Source organism: Nesoenas mayeri (assembly GCF_963082525.1).
Source record: "Nesoenas mayeri genome assembly, chromosome: 7".
Lineage (NCBI taxonomy): Eukaryota > Metazoa > Chordata > Aves > Columbiformes > Columbidae > Nesoenas > Nesoenas mayeri.
In genome coordinates this window covers 27,808,688-27,829,684 of record NC_137551.1, presented here as the reverse complement: position 1 = coordinate 27,829,684, position 20,997 = coordinate 27,808,688, and the positions used below count along the sequence as shown (strand labels likewise).

The window sequence follows — 20,997 nt, the reverse complement described above, 5'->3', positions numbered from 1 at the left end:
ACCCTGCCTGGCTGCTTCTCCTCTGGGTTGCTCCATTGAAGCCATCACTGGAGTCTCATCATCTTGGAAGGCTGTTATTGCCTTCAGCCTCAAGTTGATGTCTGCAGATAGCTTCTAACCACAGACACTCTTATGTATACATAAAAGTGTTATTAACAATACTGTCATAAACCAAATTGTTGAACCTCGTTACACCTTGGTACCACAGAAACTGTTACAATGTGGAATGGACTCTGGCTATACATATCAAACTTGCAAAAGTTCAGTCTGTGCATTTTGGTCCCTATGTCCTCATACCTTGACCTTGACCCTCTATCCTGCTTTCCATCCTGCAAACCAAGCTGCTGTCAATGCCCCAAGAAAGGCAGTAACACTCAAGGGGCAGTCCAGTCTTGAATGCACTTTTGTCTACTCCAATTCAGATTGTGGTTTTTATAACTAGCATTTCCTACCAGCCATGAGGAAGAATCTATTTGCTGTTCTAGGTTAACATGAAGAAAGACTTAATCCAGTGCAATGCAAGTGTCATATTCATATAACCAAATAAATGTGGGCTTTCCCTAAGCAGGCTGTGGCATCAAATTCTACATATTCCCGTTGGAAAAGCAAGGTTTATGATGTAATTAATTTACCAGAAGACTGAAAATTCTCCCATAATCGTATGCTATTATAAACAGTTAGGAAAGAAAATCACCTGCTTAGTTCCATTGCCCTCTCCTCATGGGCCACGACGTGTTTTAACCATTGCTCGGAGTGCTGTCCACAGCCTGGCAGAGCAGGGCTCAAGGGGCACATCCAGGCAGAGAAGCTCCTCTCTACAAAACCTGGTCATAACTCATTGCCCCCAGAGTTCACAAGATCCATCTTGTTCCTCTAGTTCTGAGCCTGAGCTTCCCTGCAAATCTCACAAACAGGCCTGAACCAGTTAATCTTAATATTGCGCTAAGATTGTGCATCCCAGGGATATGAAGTAGAGGTGTGGAGAGGCAAAGAGAATGTCATCTGAATAACTTTTAGAGGAGTCCTCCTCTCAGATGGTTTCCATCTCAGGGCTGTGTCAGGCAGAGAAAGGTTTTGTTTGTTTGCAGTCTCAGCTACCCAGCTATGGAGATAGGCTATAAAATATGTATCGGTCTCTCAGGAGCAAAAGAGCTGCAAATGCCAGCACTGGATGGCTGGGAGGGACAAGTCGACCTCTTGGAGCACACATGCTACCAGTGCTCCTGTCAGGAGGTTTCTCTTCTGTGCCTGTGACTCCCCCTGATTGTGTGTGAAGAAGGAGCAGGTATGGTTTTGATTTTAGATTCTCAGCCTTTTTCCTAAGATACTAAAGCTTATGCATTCTTCTCCAGATCAGAATCTCAGTACACATAGACCCACAGCCCCACGCCGAGAACCATATGGGGGCACAGCTCCACGTTAATGAGCAGGAGAATATCCTGATTCTCTGTGCACTTCATAGAGCAACAGAAACACACGCAGCCCAGATCAACATTTTCTTCTCCTCTCATGTGCCTGCGAACTGTCTGCCTGCAGTGTGCCTGCCTCTCCATATCCTCTAAACAACTTCTTGTTTTTACCCACTGGTCAATTTTCTCTCAGTTTGACAGAGAAATGAAAACCCAAGAGGAACAAAGTTTCTACAAGTTTCATGAAAACCAGCAGCCAACAAAAGGAGAGCAAACTTATTATCGCTCAGGAAAAAGCTGCATCATGAAACCTAATCCCAGGAGGCATGAGAGCAGGTACACCTCTCTGAACATCCAGCTGCAGGAAAACATTCAAACACAGCTCACATATTAACACACTACAAAGAGCTCAACTGCACAGCACAAGAAGTCAGGCTGCCAAAGTTATATTGCTTGTGAAACAAGTTGTTTCTGTCTCCCCTTTCCTCCTCCTCAAATACCCTCCCTGAGATAAAGACCTTTTTGAAGCTATGACACGCTGAGAAGAGAGTCCTCCCAAATCAGAGTCCAGCTTAACCACTCCCTGGGGTAGCTCCAGCCGTCAACCCCTTTGGCCAATGACCTCAGTGACTCTAAGTTGTTCAAGACCCAGGCAAAAGCCAGCTCAACACTAACCCCACCACACTGCTTTGCTCTAATGGCTAAAGGGGTTATTCCTGGAGCATAGCATCCAAAATCAGGAACCAGGCCAACCACACAATAATTACCGCACCATGTTGGAAACGGGTAACTTACAGACAAGGACAGGAGACTGCTCCTTGTCATTTAGCATGCTCTGGCCTTGCCTCTCTGAACTCTTGGAGATTATTGCTTTTCTTGCTTGTCGAAGATTTCAAGCTAGTTCCTGGCTCTTGGTGACTATGGCTGTTGGTAGCAAAGCATTTTCCACTCCTAAAGCCTTTTTCGTATTTAGATATAACAGAAAGAAGCAACTTTTCCTCTTTTAGGGCTGCTTATTAGCCCAGACAAAGTCATAGTCTTTGCTTTGGGCAGCCAAATACTTGAGGCAGAAACACAGTGTTGGCCCTGCAGCTAATCCAACCCCAGCTGGAGCTCTGGAAAGGCAGAATGACCACTGCCACTGCCAAGGCAGGGAATGGGTGCAAGTCTACAATGCTCTCCCAGAAGCACGGTCATGGTGTCGCTCATTGCTGCTAGCCCAGCTCCCCAGGACTATTTAATTCCCAGCCTCAAGGCAACCAGGGGAGCCCATGTCCTGTTGCCAGCCTGCAACTGTGGAGTTTAATTTCCCTTACACTGAGGCAGTTTCCAGAAGGATCCACCCTTAGCAGTGCAAGGCTGCCTGGCTGACCTGGTCACACACAAGGAAGAACACAATTTTCTGACAGAAAATAACAAAACAAAACCACCACCAACAACAACAAAAACACACACACACAAACAAACAAGCAAAAAAAACAAACAAAAAAACCAAAGCCAAACCCCACCAGTTTTACTAGGTCATCTCAAAGGACCTTCTAAACCCACAGCCAGGACACCGTGAGCACTGTTTTCTATACCATCAAAAATGGCTGCAATGGAGCTAACAAACAAAATCCAATCCTCAGTCCTTTCCCTTTGTGGAGCTGATGTAAGTCTGGATCTGGACATTTTACAATGAAGGTCTCTACAAAAGCCATGTTGGACTGTGCCTACTTACTAAACAAGGAAATTGTGTACTCTGTGAATCTTCCACTTAGCAGAGCACATTTGCTGTACTGAGACCTTGTTTTCACTCAACCATGATTTTAGAGTGATTTTAGTCAAGTCAGAATGTTTTAAAAGTACAGAAACAACTGCTTCCCCACCCCACTAAAGAAAGTAAGAATGACAATGAAAGTCTGGGGAAGTGAACAGAAACTGAGCAAGCATACAGTACTGCTTTCTGGGGCAGCTTCACAGCCAACAGCAATACCATGGACTTCCTAAATTGACGATGATCTTTTCCTGTACAAGAGCCATCAGTAGGCTTTTAGTTCCATAAATCTGTCTAACCCCACACAGAAACTTTTGGCAACTTCATTATCACATGGTAATCAACACAACAACTGTGTGCTATATGAAGAATGTTCCCTTTTAACTTGATAATATAATTCAGAGTCCACTGGTACCACTTAACAAGACTGAAACCATGGAGCCCCATGCTGCCAGTTGTATTTTCACAGATGTCACATTCTCCACAGATTTTTTTTTTCCAGTCTGAAGACTTCCTGTTTATATTTAGCCACTCTTTGTACAATCTATTAATGTCTCTGATCATTCTATGACTGCTCTTTCTAGTCCAATTACAACTTTTGTCTTGGATGTCTCAGAGACCAATCTTTAACATAAAGATCTTTCTTGGAAAAAAAAAAATGACTATCCAAATATATCAGCAGAAACCCAGGGTATTTAAAGCAACCTAAAGAAAACAACTTTCTGCCATCAGACACAAGGTTTGACATCCTTGATACTTTTAGAACCATAACCCATTAGTTCTAGTGGACTTAAGGTTTCACAAAGTTTCAAAAGTAAAATCAGAGATCCCACTGAGGAAAAAGGAGTTCAATCAGATCATAGTTTTGGTAACTTCTTTTGAAATATCTTTTTGAGCCTGGTTCCATCCTTGTGACACTCACTCTTTACATATTTATAAACATTAATGAGGTCACCCCTCAGTCTCCTCCAAGCTAAAGAGGCCCAGCTCCCCCAGCTTTTCCTCATAAAGGAGATGCTCCACTCCCTTAATCATCTTCGTGGCTCTGAAATCTATGTAAAATATTATCTTTGCACAGCTCTGAAGAACTGCACCTCATCATTACTCACTTTCCATTTGTACTGTACAAGGGGCGTCAAACTAATTTTCACCAGGGGCCACATCAGCTTCACAGTTGCCTTCAAAGGGCTGAATGTAATTTTAGGACTGTAAAAATGTAGAAGTTGAAGGCAACCATGAGGCTGATGTGGCCCCCAGTGAATATGAGTTTGACACCCCTGGTCTAAGAGATCTGACGTGTTTATCATGTTCTTGATTCTGATGTATCCTAATTTTCCAAATAAGACTTTTATGCATCCCTGATAAGATAGCATATTGATTTGATTCCAGCCACTTCACTGACTCAGCAGAGATGGCCTTATCAAGACATATTCAAGAAATTTGGTCTAGAGGACACTTGAACAGCCTCATAGACAAAAGGCAGCTTTGATGACAAAGCCCCATTAATTAATCAGATATTAATTAGATTATTAATAAGGAACAAGGACCTTCCCAGGCCCTTTTCTACTTTCATTACTATAGCTCAAAATGCTTCTGTAATGATTCTCTTAAATAGCTAATCATTTTAATCTGTATCACTTTGTAGCAAAAGGAAAGTGCTTTGAATGTAGAATTTTCTGAAGCAATTGTAGAGATTCAATTCAACATCCATGCTATTAGATGCATTTTAACTGGAACTCTCCTTAAATGTGTATTGACTAAAATGTCAAGGGAAGACTATGGAACTGCCCCATCATTAAACTCTGTATTTCTGTGCTGGATGTGGATGACAAGGAAGTCCTCCCAATGACTTAGAGAATAAGTACAATTTGGGTGATACAAACTACCCTGAGAGTAGGTCAGCTCATATTTCTAGGAGTTGGGTTTAGATGACTGAAGCCACAGTTTCCCAGCTGGAGATATCAACATCAGTGTCCACTCATGCACACTGGGATGGTGGCTGTGGCCAGGGGTCACCAGAAACTTGCCTTTGACACACCATCTGCCCGTTTTGGCCTCAGGGGTAGGCAGGACAGTAAGGACATCAGAAGCACTTGAGTCATCTCTAATGTAACAGAAGGCATGTTAACTTTTTCAAACTATCTTTGCAAAACTGATGTAGTTAAAAAGAAGGCAATGATGGAGGTAATTTAGCCCAGTTCCTTAGAGACAGGTATTAAAAATCCCAGACAATTTCCAAACCAAATTTTACAGTCAGTCTGCAACATGTTCCGTTCCCTACCTCAGCTGACCCCTCTCCCACAAGCTGTATGTCTACCTGCAATTTCCCTACTTGTGGCCCACAAAGGTTAGTGTCCCCTGCAGCACACTCACACAACCTGAGCATAAATACCACAGCAATCCTGCCTGACCCCAGGGAAGTCCCCTCAGCACTCCAGTTTCCCATTTAGTTAACTTAGCTTCTTGGGAAAACATTGGATCTTACTGTTTAAAAAAAATAAAAAAATAAAATAATAATTAAAAAAAAAAAACCCAACCAAAAAAAACCAAAAAAAAACCCCAAAGCAACAATAAAAACAAAAACAAACAAACAAAAATAAAAAATAAACAAACAAAAAACTGTCATGAGATGCAGCCACCTGAGACAGTTGAGGTCTGGCAATGCAAAAAGTCCCTTCTTCTAGACTGAGGAACACATCTTCACCTCCAGTTACAACGTGACAGTGTCTCTACATGCTACTCTTCAACAACTAAGAAGACAGCACCAGATTCACAATTAGTTTCAGTCAATATGACCCTATCACATTCAAGTGAATGAATAATATTGGCAGATCTACACTAATTTACATAGTAGAGGTCAAGACCCACTTTATGTATATCTACAAACATAAAAACTAATAGTAACATTAACAAGAGGATGTTAGTATTTTACAAGCATTTCACAATTTTTCATTTGTGAGAATTATGCATTTCTAAGAAACTTCAGAAGTTTAAACCTGCGTGGATGAGTCAAAGTAATAGCATTAAGTTTGGTTTTCTTAAGGAATGAAGATAATTTGGAGCCGTAAAATAACACAAGTAAGTCTCAGGCTAATATTCCTCAGACAATTATTTTACAGTGACATTTTCCTACCAAGCTCTTTCCCACAAGCTCTATTTCAATAAGATAAATAAATAAATAAACCATAACATATAATCAAGCCCTCCCCTAAATTCTTTCAGGCTTACCCATTCTAGTTGCCACTGAAATATCCACGACAGAGGCTTCAAACTCTCTCAGCCTCCTGAACCATGTGCTAACATTTTTTGACCATCTCATAAGACAGACATCATAATTCACGGTAGAAAAGGAGCTGGATTACACAGCTGCAAATGCCTTTATGTAGGTTGCACCACTTGCTTTGCAGGGTGGCCTGGTTATGCAGCCAGGTCCCAGGGCAATAAGCTAAGTTTGTTCTGAATGGTATCAAATGACTCTTCCTATCTCATCCAGACAGGTTATGCCACTGCAACCTCTTCTAGCTCTTCAGAACAGAGAATTTTCATTGAGAAATATAAGGACAGGGATATAAGTCCAAAATTTGAAGAAACCAGTCATCTGTAACCCAGTTTCTTGGCTGAGGCAACAGTCAGATCAGCAGCTGGATTAAGCCTCTCATAATACAATTAAATCCAGTGCTACACTGCATGTAGATATTTTACACTGGCACTGGTTGAGGGTGAGTCTTACTCATTCCCTGAGGATGAGGATTAACGGTCTCACTTCTAGTTAGCATGTCTTCAAAATGCAGACACTGAGGTCTAAGCTTGTGTCTATACAGACTTTCCAAAGAGGTAAGCTTCCTGGTTTTTATCAAGTTTAATAAATTATTGTGATCCATATGGCAGAACTTCAACATCGGGATCTCCCTCGCCCCTACTAACTGCTTATGATTTGTGGGCAGCTCAGAAAGCACATAACTGATCGCTCCTGCACTATTGTGTCCCAAGACCTCACTGCCTAATATCTTTCAAACCACAGTTGGTTCAAGCTTAATTTTACCTCAGAATAGCTTCCTTTTCCTGTCATCTTTTGTGCTTGGTGCTCAGTAGCTCATCCAGCACAAAATATTTTGTCTTGAGAGAATAAACCTGCTGGAAATTTTTCAGACAAAAGATCAATAAAGTGAGAATGGCTTGAAAAGTCAATCAGCCTCAGCAAGTCCCCCAGGAGATGGCTAGATGATTGTCATTTTAATGAAGGAATAGTAAATGGAGCACAAAGAAATGCACATCCCTTCAAACTCATGAGAGAGGACACCTTAGGCTGAGAAGCAAGAAAATAAAGGGAAGCACTAGAGGAGACCAGTCATCTTGCTAGATTGATAGGCTGTCTCAAGAGCTAATGTAAACTTCTTAAAACTGAGAATTAGCTCCAGTACTACACTGCAGAATGGTATTTCCTCCAGGTATTAGACAAGGAATATTTTTGTTTAGGCCCTGAAATACAAGGGTAAATATCCCTTATGCCTTTGCTCCTAAATAGTGTGCTGAAAATGTGGTTCTTATGCATGTTAAAGTCATGTCTTTTACCTAAAAGGAGTTTCTGAAGACCTAAGCACCCTGTGTATTATCAAGGCAAATGGAAAGGGAAAGTTGTCTGTGATCCAAGATATTAAAGTCCTTTTTCTAGACACACCATGGATTTTCTTTATGTCTTTGGATATAATCATGATTTAACTACTTATGAAAAGGATCAGACACCCAAGATGCAGACCCTGAGGTTCACTGAAGAAAGAATTCTGTTGTACTAAAGGCACTGAAAGGTATCTTGGGAGACCTGCAAGGTTCCTACTTTGTCACTGGCCTTCTATGTCGTTATGATCTTTCTGGCCATTACACATGGTGACATATTATGCTGTTGTTCCACCCACCTAGGTTGGAATACAGCCTCTCCCACAAAGGTTCATATAGATGCAGACATTTCGAACTTTAAACTCAGATCCACATTTTCTCAGGCCTGATATATGGATTGGACTTAAGTGTGTGAGGTCCCGCATCCTGTGCTATGCCAGAGCTCAGAGTACATCAACGTAATTGCCTATCCTAGCATTCCAGTCTGTGACTCAGCATGGTTTAGGCTTTTGGCCATGCTTCCTACCGGACCTTGGGCTCCAGTCCCACTCAGCATTTCTGCCTGTTGATTAACCAACTGTTGCTCAACTTTCTGCCAGCCCCTAGACAGCCTTAAAGCAGTGGCACTTAAGTTCTTTCAGCAACATTATTTAGACCAGGAGAGAACTGGCTTTTTTTCTTCATTCTACTCAACGTGATGATTCAAAATCCAATGAGAAAATGAAGCATGATACTACACTCCTGGAGGGCACCATTAAGACCCCTAAGGATAATGTCAGCATAAAGAGTTGCCCATCTTTTGGCAGGTAGATTGCAATAGCCTGTGATTAATTAGGAAGTAGTGGCAGCTCATCACTGGCCATTTCCTTACAGTTTTTAGCTGCCTTACCAGAAGGCACGTGGTTTGTTTTAACATCAGCTTTAACATTCTGGGAATGAATCTTCCTGCCAGCTGAATAGTAATGCTCTGAAAACAAGCCCCCTGCAGTCGACAGGGATCTGCTGAACCACTGGATGCCAGAGCAGTTCTGCAGACTTGTCTGTGCACATCTCTACAGATTTTACTCTGAAGATGGAGGAGAAAATGAAATACAGGTAACAAAAGAGGAAGGCTAACACAGTGCCACGATTTCTAGCAAAAGCTTTTAGTCATGATGAAGATGTCAGTGAGCAGTGCCGGGGACATGCTGAGCATGACAACATGTAGGGAAAGTGGTGCATCTCTTACCACAAAGAATAAGCACAGTGATGAGTGGCCAATGGCTCAGAGCAGATGAACTTTCTTCCCCCACCTCTGTCTCTTCAGAAGGCTCCTGGGAGGGCATCTGGACAGGAAATCTGCTTGATTTGCACCACTGCCTTGAGTACACTGTTTGATTGCTCAATTCTAACATGAGACCCTCAGCTACCACATGTCCAAAACAAACTACTCACCACATCCAAAACTGAAAGTCTCAATACAGTACAGCATGTTCCTCAGAACATTCACTCCATCCAGCCCCATCATCCACTTCTAAGTACCACAGCAGACCAGGATCATTTATCCAGTTGAAATATGAACAAACATGTAAGATCTACTCCTACAGGAAAACGGCCAAACTTTAAACAAGCTTCCCTTCTTGCCCCCTGCCCCAATACTTCTTTAACCTCTCTGGTGCGTGCTTCTATTAATCACAGTCCATGCAGTCAAAAATGCCTTTCCTCAGACTTCATTTTAGACAAACGTATTTACTTGTGCTTGACTCAGATGTAAGGGAATATTTTGATGTTGATGAGCTACAGTCATGGATCAATAAAGTTCATATTTAGACTTCAGTGCTGTGATTATTGAAAGGGGGAACACAGAAGAAGATATTACATCATGTACACATGCAGCTATCACACAGCTGCTAAGCTTTAAAACAATGTGTTTGTAATAATCAGAGTACCATGTTGAAATAGCATCTGTCTTTTCCAGCCAACAGTAAATGCATTTTGGGAGTGCTGAAGTGGTTATTTCTTTGTCCGTACCTTACAATGTAACTGATGCTGATAATGCAGCAAATAAATGATGGGGGTTTGCTACAAGTCATTATTTTGTAAAGATTATGATTTAATAACTCTAATACACAAAATATTTTCAATAATTAATTGCTATTCTTCATGGATAAGAGCAAACAATAAACAAGGGCTTCTTTAACCCCCAGCCTCTCTCTTCCTTAAAAAAAAAAATAAAAATATAAAAAAAAAAATATCTCATTCTGCCACTACTTATCAGTATCCTTGTAGCAAAGAAAGGGGGAAAATATTAAATGCATTTCTGGGAATGGGATTTCATCCTTAATGACACCATCAATAATCACTGTCACAAGCTAATATTAGAGTTGCAACCTTACAAGGAAGATAAAGAGGCAGAGTTTTCAGATCGTGGTTTCTAGACAGGCTCTCTAAACGGGATTTTGCTACATGCTTTTAAATGCTGCCTGGATAGCTCACAGGGCAGCAGAAACTAAAAGGAGTTTCAATCCAGACAGAAAGTACTAAACCTGGAGCTGCCCTATGAACCTCCCAGAATGGTGCTGGATCCAGAAAACAGGATGTAAATACAGCAAACACTGTCCTTACAGCAAGGCTTACACCTTCAATGGCAGCTCCTCGGACATCAAGGATATCCTCAGGCAGCTGCTTCTTCATGCATCAAACACATTCCAGTAACCCCCCAATCAGCAGTGCACAGATGTCCTTCCGTCCCTGCATCACTGAAAAGTTACTGTGCGGCTAAAACCTTGTCATCACAATCTAGACACCATTAAGAGAACTTATACTCCAAGATGCTTTTATAAAAAGACTGAATCGCTCCTAGTTGAAACTTGTGGCTGGAGAATTGAGATCAACTTCTCTTCAAATATCAGCATCTTTGGGGTGGGGCTTGTGGCTACTTTCAACCTGCACAGCCCTGCCCTCACACAAGCAAGCTGCAGGCAAGAAATAGTACTCCCATTTCCCGAGAACTTCTTGTTAATATGCTGAAGGCCAGACACTGACAACTGTTTTGTGTTTGCACAACATCAAACCAAGACCAGGCCAGTTGTTTGGGTGCCCCTCTGCACCCTGCTGGTGCCAACCAAGTGTGTGCTTCAGATTTGAACAGAAAGGAAACAGGACAACACAGCCAGCCCCTCAGCTGGGAGGCAGCAACTCCAGAGCTCAGATGTCTGGGGTCACTATGACTTTTTAGGTCACTTACTTATTAATTCCCCAATAGAATTAGTATATTAATCAATAGAAAACAGTAGAGAGAGAAGAAGCGTGCTAGGAAATCACCTTTAATTTTGCACTTCAGAATCTCCACATAATTAATATTCAGCATGGCACACTTGCACTTCTTTTGCAAACCCTGAGAAAACTCCCATCGAGAGCTTTGCAAGATAGTGTATCATTTCCAGCCTACAAATGAAGACATTTCTTCTTTCTCTTACTGACTGCAAGTAAACAGAGTTCAGACATTCCCTCCTGAACAGCCTAGTTATGTAGATCCTTTCTACACACTGGATGGAAACCTCATCCTGCCTTCATCTACGGTATACTATCATGTAGAGACACCATTGAGTAAGAAGAACCCAGAAATAAATCATTAGACATGGATTGTAATAGTCCAGTATTCTAGATACACTGTTAGACATAAGAAGTCTCTGAATTTGGCAAGGGGAAAGTGGGGCTGAAATCACATCTTTCAACAAAATGCAATGTTTTGACTCCTCTTTTCAAAAAGGTTATGTAGATGAAGCAAAAGGGCAGAGCAAGGCAATAGACAAGTCTAAGCTATGGATCCCCTCAGTTCCATACACTGGACTTGAGAGCACAGTTTCATAAGTGTCAAGAGTTTATTATTCGAGAGATATTTAGACCCCACCACATGGCAGTCTGGTCCAAGTTCATGTCAGGACAGTCAATTCTAAGACTCACAGCCTCTAAGCAAGAGCACTATGTCAGAAACAAGGAGTGATTTATTATGCTACATTCAAATAACTAGGAGATATGACCTGTTCCCAGCTCTGCCTCAGCACTGATCTACCCTGCACTCCTTGCACAAGCATTATGACTTCTGTTCATCACCACTGGCTAAACATGGTGAACCATGGAACAAGAAAGACTTCTGCTGTGCTGCAAGCAGGGGTTGTCAAGAGCCACTTCCTTAGAGAACAAAAACTCTAAATATTTGATGAGCTGGGCAGGTCTCCATTGCTGATTCCAAGACCATCACACAGCTGTACAATAATTTTTTCCAATGTCACTGTCTCACTATGAGCAGGACAGGCTGAGCAGATCCTATCGTTCCTACAAGAAGTGGAAAGGTACAGTACAACAGCTTTATGCATAAAAATGTGATTCCTTTGCTTGTGCCTATGCAAGCTAAGCTTTTCTGCATTGCATTACCTCCACCAGACCAGTGCATATGTAATGCAAATCAACCATCGAGCAGTATTTGTACTACAGTAATAACTTGGAAGAACTTGTTTAATATCAGAAGACTTAGTGGAGCAGATGAATGGCTTCGACATGATATCCATGGGATAGAAATTCAATTAAAAACTGCAAGTGGCACAGGAGTGGTAGTTATTGTTCAACATGTACCATGGGGCCTTTGCTGAAATACAGCTATTAGCTGTACTGGTTGAGAAATTCTGTTTTCCTTTATGACAATCTGTTAGCTTGCAGAAAGTTAAATTAATAAAAACATAGAATCACTCTCACATTACGAGAACATAGCAAAGCCAAGGGCTAGTTGCGTATTTTATAATTATGGATTAAGTGCATTATGCCACAGAAATTAAAGAGATGCCACAATTACAATAAAAATGAAAGACTGTCTGGCTCTAAAGGCTGATGGTATGACTATCACACACAGAGCATGCTGGTTTGCCCATCCCTATCTTCCCCCATTACAGCTCTCCGGGATGTTAATAATTATTCCCTATGCTAGCAGCTACATTCACCATTTGTTCAGCCCTTGGTGGATACACACTTGCATGAGAAAGAGACCATCCCTCCTGTGAGCAGCATCTTAAATTCATCTTCTGCCTTGGAAAGTTAGTTTTGCCTCCAAAGGAAAAGAAGGATGGAAGGAGTTTATTTTATTTTTTTATTTTTTTTTTTTAACTCGAAGAAGAACCGAGGTCAGTTGAAAATAACTCCCCAAGCCCATCCAACTTTTGCCAAGTCCCAAAGACAGGACAGACGGGGAAACCAGGATGAAAATTTCCTCCTGGGGAGGAAAAAAATCAGGCCAAATAAACAAGGTGACACAGATGTTTTTCATTAAATCTGCAAGGCAGCATGCTCACATTACTGATTTTCAGACATCCAGCTTCAGGCTCTCTACCCAACAAGTGGAGAAAAAGTGAGGTCTGAACCACGCTGTAACTCTGAGCCATCATGTTTGCAGTCAATGTGGTACCACAGCTGAGAGCACTCCAATATTTCACCTCCTGCAGAACACAGCTTTCCCCACCAACAGAAGTAACTAATGGGATAACTAGGTAACAAAATAAGCTTTGACAACTTCTGGAAGCGGGGCCCTGACTACTTTTTGACTTACCCATAATTAACAGAAGCCTGTAGCACATCAATAAACTTCCAATGATGTCTGGCTTCTCCAAAACCAGCCCCAAGGGCCCAGTCAGACCACCACTGCAGTTCCTCAATAGCCATGTCCCTTCCCTTTCATCACTCACCAGTCATCACCTCCAGATCTCAGCCACCCTCTCAACCATACCTATACCACACAGTGTCACGCTATCAGTCAGCCAAAAAAAGATGATCAAGGGGGAAGTGGCCAAGGCAACTATGCAGTGCCTTCCTTTCTTTGTTCATCCAAGAGAAGCCTTTACTCAGGTGAAGCTCAAGAGACACAACTAAATCAGACTGAACAATCTCAGGAGGATAAGCCATGTCTCTGGGCCCAACAGTTCTGGCAAAACAGCACTACTGTTCTCTTATTCTTTCTAGACTCTCTTAACCAACCCCAGGAACACAGTGTTGCCTTCTGCAGGCAGGACCATCTTCTCTCAGTCTATGCAAGCCTTCAGCATCTCTCTGGGGAGACAGCAAACACATGGCATGGCTTGGAGTTGCCCAAAGACTCCCTTAGATCTCTGCTGCTAATGGTGAGAATCACACTGGTATTCCTAGAAGAAGAAAAAGACCAAATAAACCAACAAAAAATACAAACACCAAACCAACACCACAACAAAACACCAGAAGCAAACAAAAAACACCCAAACAAACAGAAACATAAACAAAAAACCACAACAAACATGAAGAAACACACACACTTTTAAAACCTGACTTTGAAATGCTGCATGGTAATGTGACTATTTCAAGCCTTTACTCACAGGGTTTTCTGACCTCATTTCTAACAGTGGACAGCTAAATCCATGTTCTCAAATGTATATCCATCTTACCTCTACTGAGCAGAAAACATGAATTCTTAATCTCCCTTTTCACTCTTGTCATAGGAATATTGTTGTTGCTGCTGTTGTATAAGCAAGTGCAATTATAAATTCCTTTCTGCAAGTGGAATATCAACCCTTGCAGGAATAACCTTTCATGGATGGGAAAGTTCACTGGCACAATGCTATTTTTTCCCTGCCAGGAGCTAGATGCATCATGCTGCTCAAAACTAAAACCACCTTAACAGTCATGTGTAATAACATGTGACAGCTACCATGTTTTTAAGACTCCAAATGGAAATAGGAATCTCAAACTAGTCAGTTGGATCTATCTGGTTTGACATGGTACCTGCTTTGGACTGAACACATACTGGTTACTAGTAGCAGACATGAGCACAGTGCATGAGGAGGTAGTAAGCAGTGTGGGTACTCTGCAAGCAGCTCTTCTGCCTCCAGGTAATTGAGGGGTTATTTTAGTATGACAGATTGCTTTTCGGTGCTGAGTTGAGGATTTTAGCAGCCAGCCTTTGAATAGAGATGTCAGTTGTTCCCAAGAGCTGTGTTTATTACCTATGCTATGTAAACACAATGTCCTTTGCTCTAGGGAGCAACGTAGCAGGGGATGCCATGTTCCCCTAGTACAAGAACTCTTCAAGTCTAGTGCCTTCATAAATGCTGCATAGGTTAGAGGGTAGGGAGCTCAGGAAAATGAAGGGCTCTCTGCTCCCTGTCCTTCCATGCAACTCAGAAAATGCACTGTGCTGAGTGGGGAGGGATAAGCAGGTTACCAGAGAGGTTTTAAAATAAGAGACTTCTGGAGGTACCCAGACAGATTGGAGACGGTGCAGGGCAAAGGGCTACACTGTGCTGAGTTTGAGGGGACCTATTAAAACATCAGGGCAATAAAAAGAGCTTCCACACACAGTTCTGCCAGCAGCAATAAACCATGCCATGAACATCTACTCTTTTTCCCCTCCCCAGTAAGAGTTATTCCTTCTGGCTGGAAGCACTCGCTAGGATAATGAAAACATTTAGTTGTCAACTCCTCTGCTTCAGTCTCACCACTGAAGAGAAGAGAGGAGATGAACATGGAGCTATCTAGTTCCATTTTGCAGAAAGTATCTTCTAAGCTGATTTGCATAAATAAAATAGCTAGTGTGACCAACGGGACCAAATAAGCATAGAAAAGGAAAACAAAGCCACAACTCAATCAATTTCCTAGGTTACAGTCAGATCTGTCCAATACAGGCACTTAGCTGAAGAATCATAACTTCCATTTCAAAAGCATGAAGAGCTATTCGACCACCTGCTGTCCAAGACTGCCAGGCAACTGGTCCATACCTTAAGCCACACAGAGAAATCATCAAAATTCGAAAGCAGATGAGTGACAGCGGTATCATCAGTGCGGCCTCATGTCACTGGAGGGAGAGTCTCCCACTTTCACTGCAAGGCCAGGGCCAGCAATGGCACGTGGCTCTGCACAGGCTGCCTCCGCCAGTGTCGCCTGGGCTGCCTCAATGTGCAGTGTATCAGTGTGCAGAACAAATGAGCCAGCAGCCTCGTTTGTCATCATCTGTGCTCGCCAGCTACCACCCTCCACTTCTGCCATGTCAGCTCAGCAGCATCTTAACAAAGAAAAAGAAAACCTTCCCTTGCTCCTGCCACATTGCTCACCTCACCTTCAATCCCCAAACATTGATAGAAAGGACTAAAGAGAGTGCTGCTTAAAATAAAATGGATATAGGATTCAAAACCAATTACCAAAGCATAATCTTGCTTAGATGGGCATGCTAAGAATAATTACTATCCACAAGATGAATGCTTGTTGCAGACACATTACAGAAGACTGCATAATTAAATATAGCAACCGATCCTCATTTATCTACCAGGCAATTCACATTTAAAAGCTCACCTGCATGCGTTTGGGCAAAAGCCACTTGGGACTTTTCATAGCAGTTGAAAGTTTTGGGAACAGCAAAACCAAAAAATAGTAGGAAAAATAATCAGCTTGTCACCAGTAAAAGGAAGGGGATCCTGCTGTAGGCATTATTTGCCCTTTAAAATAATATCCTTTGAAAGAAGTCAAAGTATCTTTGATGTCAGCTTACACTTGGCCCAAACAAGAACTATTTCTAGACAGGAACAAACTAATGCAGAAGCAAGAGGGGGTACTCTGCCAGGTACGGCTTTCTCAAGATGCTGGCTGCAGTGTCTGTGGACTGGAGGGAAACATCAAAGACACCCATTGTCACCACACCCCAACAGCTCCCTCACTTTGTGCCACTCTTCCCCCATCCACTCAGCCAAGAGACAACCGACACGAAGCAGAGGTGTGCCACAGCACAGGTGGTCATCAATCCAGGATACATATAGTTTCCTGCACTCATACTGTTCCATTCCCAAGATGAAGCTGTTTGCAGAAATAAAAGCCATTGTTTTGTTGGCTGCTCTGCAACCTGGAGGGAAACGTAACGCTCACCATGGCATGTAACCTGACAGGTGGCCCACAGCCATGTGCCAAGTACCACGAGCCTTGCCAGCCCAGTTCCTGAAGTGCAGCACCGAGCTCTTCCTTTGCCAGGTAATGCCCAAAGCTGGTTACTCCCTGCTCTCCTGCTCCGCGGATGCTCTTTCAAAACTTCACCAAATGGGGTTTTCACAGAAGCACATTGCCCTGATTCATTATAACTACCATGTTCAAGAACAGATGAACTAGAATCCAGAAAAGTATCTCTAGAGAGAAGGAACTTCAGCAGCAAAACAAGATGCAGAAACCTGCCTTCTCATTGACTGTGGTCCCAGGCTATGACAGAACATCCTTCTAGAGAAACTGCTAGTCTCCAATGATAAGAACAATAACTGCTCTCTGCAAGTCTTATTACTGTTTTGCAAACAAAATTTGGGCAAAATACATAGAAAAAAAAACAGTTAAGTATTCCAGAGTGAAGTGTATTCTTTGCAGGTAAGATTAAAATAATTAAGTGTACAATTTGGCAAAGCAAGGACCAGGGGGATCAAAACCTTTCACAATCAGACTGTGAAAGGTCTAAAAGTTTGATCCAATTCTTGCTGGATTCAGCCAGAAAAAAAGTCCTATTTGCCTCTTCAATATGGATGCAAAAATTGGAACTAGAATAAAGGAAATTTTGGACCAAATCTCTGTAAAATCCTGTAACTTGCAGAATCATCAGTAGTGCTGGGTGGAAATGCTTCATCAAGATGTCTAGATGGACAAAGAAACTTAAACATCACTTTCTTATGAGACAGAAAATTCAAGTTTGAGCCAGCTCTGGCACTTAAACCATGGGACTCGTTCCCAGAGAAAGAGACAGAAACCTCATTGCTCAAATGCAACTAAACCTAACCAGTCACATTAGACCTATGCAGCAAAAAGAGAGCACAAACACACAGGGAAGAGGCTCTTATCTGAAGAGCAATTTGTCAAACCGGCCTCTCACTTGGGCCCTCCCTTCGCATACAGGATCAGACACACCAGCCCCACTTCCACGCCACAGCCATAGACTACATGCACCACAGCATCGGGTCTGTTATTTCAGCAAAGAATAAAGTCATATTTGCAGAATACAAACAGAGATTTCATAATGCCAAGTCTTTGTTTTTATCTCATCAGATAGCTCTTTCTTTCTAAAGGGAACTCTGAGGAAGGATAACTAAAGGTTGTTAAGACTTGCTGCAGTTTTGGGTTTATGATAGCAAACTGTTTTTTTGTCCTAAACTACTTGCAACAAATGTTGCTAGGCAGAAAAAAAAAAACAGTATAAACTGTTATAAATGCCCTATTGAGAGGCAGAAAGGTAGAAAGAGACTAGTGCTGCAATGACTAGGTGAGCTTTTGATTTTAAAACCCTATAAACAACATAACAAGGATTTAATAGCAGGGAATCAAAGACAGCTTTTTCTCCTTAATGCATGGGGATCTGCAATCCAATTCAAATATAAACTGTACAGCATTTTGTGTCATGTGCATCCTACCACTGCACCTAAAAACACATTAGAGAAGTAAATAATAGAGTTGCAAAGCTAAAATAAAATATCCTAGTCCAGGAAGAGAAATTAAAACATCTGTACAAAGGTCAGAAAGCTATTTTCAGGTAACTAATAACATGAGGAAACACAAGCCAGTTGTTCCAAAATGTGGAGCCATTTTTCTTCTGTGCCAGAAGGGTCAGATCAGCCAAGACCATGTCTTTGCAAAATAGCATTTCAGTTCCTGCTGCAGAAAAGCTGCATAGTTTATCTGTACCCCCTGATCTTAAAACCACAGCAAATAAAATCCTCCAACATGAATCTACTGTTGACCACCACCTATTTCAGTCCATAACTAAGGAAGAAAGCCATGGGATTTGCACATTTTTATTTTATTCCCCTTGAGCCAAGAGAAATTTTTGCAGAAGCAATCAAGAAAGGAGAAAGGAGCTGGTCAGTACAGTGCTTTTAACCCTACTGCTGCCCTTACCCCTGCCAACACAGAGAGGATCTTCATCCGCAGCAACCTTCTTATGGCAATGCTGATGCAGTGTCCTGAGCACTTGCCATTCAATGTATTAAGCATTTTCATTCCTGGCTGGTGATGAGGAGCTGGGGCTGCTCAGCAGTACTTGCAGATTGATAACAGCTCCCAGATGATGTGAAGCCTGATGAAGGCTGCACCCAGTTAGTCCATAAGCATCCATCTACCGAGACAGTCATCAGCCATGAAGCCTTTGGCAGAGTTGAAAATTAAACAAAACCTTCTCAGTCCTCAGTCTTGAGGAGGAAAACTTTCTGAGGGTCCTTTGAAGACCAATAAAAACAGCTCAGAAAAAAAAGAGTTCCATGTAAATGAGCTAGTGCTTTATTTTGTCCCCCTGAATTTTATGCTTTCAGCTCTTTTTGAAAATAATTTTAACGCCATGAGAGGGAAAGTGAAGAATAAAAGAGCTTCAAGGCTTAGATTTTCATCCTCAAGGAATCATGGCTGCAATATGAAATTTCACTGGTGCTAAGGCTCTCAGACATGTAGAAAAACCAGTGTGCCTTTCAGCATCACTGAATTTGGCTAACTCAGCCTAAAGTCCATTTGCTGTAGCATCAAAAATGAAATACAGTCCTAGCAGCAATGCAAATCAGATCACATAATTGAAAGACTATAAGTATTAGTAAAGACAGAACATGTTTCCAGCCAACAAGCAATACTTCAAACTACACTGTGGACTCAATGTAGAAACTATTGAGTAAGATTCTCTGGCCTCCACTGCATGACTAGATTATTATCATTACTTCTTCCCTGTGCTTTAAATCTATAAATCTGAAGACGTGCAGAGCTGCATTTCTATGAAGAGTGTCTGCTTGAGACTTCCCACATTATAAACAGGAACATGAGAATTTTGAGGACATTGGACTTGGTGCCATATGACAAGAAAAGAATCACCCAAACAAGAATGACTGAAGAATGGAAAAACCTGCTCCTTTATGAAAAACTTCTGGTGTTTGATCAGGGTATGAGTACCTGCCTAAGGAATTAGAGAGCCTTTCCACCTGTTCAACAAATGCACAACAAGAGCCAAAACCTGATAAACTGAGGTTAGACAAGTTTGGGGAAGAGGGTACTTTGTTCTATTCTGGGTGTTGGTTTATTGGTTGTTTTTGTTTTGTTCTGTTTTTTGTTTGTTGGTTTGGTGTTGTTTGGTTGTGTTTGGTGTTTGTGCGATTTTTGGTTTGCTTTTTTAACAGGAAGGACAATTGTTCCAGCAAGACTGTACTAACAGCTGATCAAGCAGGCATTCATCTGGGGAATTAACCTCTATTTGGTATCTGTGGCAAGTGACTTCCTTCTCCATCATCTTGCACAATGATTACAATGTTCCTTCTGCCTTTATAACCAGGAATTATTTTAATAGAAACACATTGATGAGTCACCAGTGACACAGGTATTGCTTCACAGTTTATCCACATAGCTGCTTCTAGACAAATTTTTTAAATTTAGGATTACTGAGTGTAACCCTGTATTTTCAAAAAGTATCTGCTCTGAAGAAGACTCTAGTGTCAAAAGACTCCTTCTCTAAACTTCATCTTTCCATGATACACAAGTAATTAATCACTTGATATGTTTCTCTAGAAAGCAAAGCAACAGTCTGTTCCAGTCAAACAGGTCATATGAGACTTTTTTAGCATGATTCTTCCTACTCTAGTACCATGAGCTAAAGAAATCACTATCAAGATGTCCTTGCCTGCACTCACCACTTTACCTAGTATTACATCTAAAAATCTTCCATTGTCTAGCTTTACAAACAAAACAGCACTGTGTTTTAAGCACAGGCTTTTGTCACAGCTTCATGCCTCTTTAAGAAAGAAAAAAGCCAAATTGAGAACTGCTTAAGATCACTCAAATTTCAAACACATCTTTTTACTCTTCCACCAGCCATTCAGCCAGCACATTGTCGGCATGAACACCATTGTGCTGATAGCACTTGCATGTTTCTAGCAGTCATCCAACACCAACAAGCTGATTTTTGCCCTGTATGGTCTCCATCGGGTAAGTAGTTGGGGAGAAGGTGGAAGAAGTGAGATCACAATTTTTCCTGCTCTCAAGCCATCAGAGCTGTGCAACCTATCAAACTGCGCATCTGCAGATACAATATTTTGCTTGTTGATGGGATTTAAATTAGAACTAATGCACTGCAGAGAACACAGCCTCAGTCTAAAGTTAACACTTGTTATTGCACATTGTCCGATTTTCATGCTGGCTTCACTATCTCATTTACATAATATTCTAACAGGGACATTT

The 20,997-nt window shown here is 41.7% G+C and overlaps 1 protein-coding gene across 1 annotated transcript in view; it reads right to left on the bottom strand.

The window, feature by feature from the left end:
- SORCS3 (sortilin related VPS10 domain containing receptor 3) overlaps positions 1-20,997 on the bottom strand; it is a gene marked incomplete at its 3' end in the record, with an annotated part of 289,707 nt that overhangs the window by 162,245 nt on the left and 106,465 nt on the right. The window lies entirely within an intron of this gene.